This window comes from Microtus ochrogaster, chromosome 17, assembly GCF_000317375.1.
Source record: "Microtus ochrogaster isolate Prairie Vole_2 chromosome 17, MicOch1.0, whole genome shotgun sequence".
Lineage (NCBI taxonomy): Eukaryota > Metazoa > Chordata > Mammalia > Rodentia > Cricetidae > Microtus > Microtus ochrogaster.
The window spans coordinates 12072205-12074033 of record NC_022019.1 but is presented as its reverse complement, the minus strand read 5'-3'; the positions used below and the strand labels follow the sequence as shown (position 1 = coordinate 12074033).

The following is a 1829-nucleotide window of genomic DNA, read 5'->3' as shown; positions in this document are numbered from 1 at the left end:
CGGTGGTCGTTCATTCTTGTTCCCACTTCCACCCGCAGAAATGCTAGATCCCTATTTAGCATAGCCGAAGTGGGCAGTCCGTAGGTTTGGGTCCTGATTTGAATTCCCCAAGGCTGGCAGATGTACAGATTAGCGTGGGTGGTGTCTCCAGAATGGGGGCGGCGACCAAGCCTCATTCTGAAGACCGGTGAACCAGGGGTCAGGGAACATAGGTGTTGCCCACGACACCCGTCTGCGCTCTATGTGCCACCATACAGTTCGTGAACCCGGCAAGGGGCTGGAGATTGAAACACACAAAGACACACAGACAGAGAGAGACAGAGACACAGATCATCCTTGATACCAAAATGCCCCAAGAATGCCCCCTTTATTGTGTCCAGGGGTAGCTTATATAGGGATAGCCACATCCCAGCTATCAGGAACTCCTGGGGGTGGGAGGGTCTCATGCTCAGAGCAGCTGTAGACACTCAGATCAGGGGTAAACAAGTTGTTTACAATAAATTCAGGATCTGGGGGTTCACTGTTCCCAACACATAGGCTTGGAAACAGCCTTTTGTTCTTGTTCTGGGAGGTCTCCGAGACACTGAGGAGATTAAAGTTCATAATTCCTACTCTCATGGAGGTAATCACAAATATCTGGAGGATGTAGAGGCCATAACCAGGTGAGGGAGGCCGGGGGAGCTATTTGTAAGCAGATGCTACAGCATGTAGAAGGTTCTAGAAGAGAGAAAGTATTGGACACCAGGTGAATCCAGGAGACCCAAGTGTTACCCTTCATTTTAGAATGGTGGAATGGTGCCCTCCAGTGGGTGCTCAGTATGTGTCTAAGAGCTGGGAGTGGGCTAGCCTGAAAGATCCAGGAGAGCGCATGCTGCCATGCTCAGATGCTCTATGGCCCATTCATGTATTTGTTTGTGAAATAAACACACTGAGGACCCTTTGTCTGCTGCACTCTGGCAGCTTAGGTCCCTAAGACAGCCTCTCTGCCCTAGTTCATTGCGACTTGACACAGCCTAGGGCCATCTGAGGGAATTTCAATTGAGGGATTGCCCTGAAGGGATCAGCCAATCCAAGAGATTGTCTAGTTGGTGATTGGTGTGGTACACTGTGATCCTGGGTGGTATAAGAAAGCTAACTGAACAACACGAGCCTGGGAATGACTCAGAGAGCAGCGTACCTCCCTGATTTCCACAATTTCTGTATTGGTTCATACTTGATATCCTGCCCTGACATCTTCTGGTGATGAAGTGTAACATGGAAGTATAAACCAGAATAAACTTTTTTTTTGGTTGTCATGACAACAGAAAGCAAACTAGAACACTCTGTTTCTGGAAGTTGACATCTCAGAGGAGCAGGCGAGGCAGTTGGTAGATGAGCATGGTTCTGTGTGGTTGGATATGGGTGTGGGTTGAGGGAGCAAGCAGCATAGGAAGACCTACCCCCAAGGTAAGAGTGGGGGCTGATAGAGTAAGCACAGCCCTCCTGGGGTACCCTCTGGCATCCCCAGAGGAGCACTAGTGCTGATATCCAGTGGCACTAATCTTTGAGGACTGACTTACTCTGTGCTAGATCCCCTTAAGTATTGACAAAATTTGATGTCCACAGAAACCCTGACGCTGTGTGATGGTTAATCTTGACAGTGACAGTAAAGCCCAGCTCCTTGAGGGTCTGAGAGTGAGACCCTGACCCTGTCAGTGAGTGCCCTCACAGGTCCATCTTTTGATGGCCTCACTGGTAGGTGGTAAGTTAGGAGGTGGAGCCTAGGTGGAGGAAGGCAGTTTGTCAGGGGGTGTCCTTGGGGCCTAGGTGGAGGAAGGCAGTTTGTCAGG

General features: G+C 49.9%; 1 protein-coding gene across 1 annotated transcript in view; it reads left to right on the top strand.

The window, feature by feature from the left end:
• The window catches only part of Trim35 (tripartite motif containing 35), a 14727-nt gene that overhangs the window by 1831 nt on the left and 11067 nt on the right, over positions 1-1829 (top strand). The window lies entirely within an intron of this gene.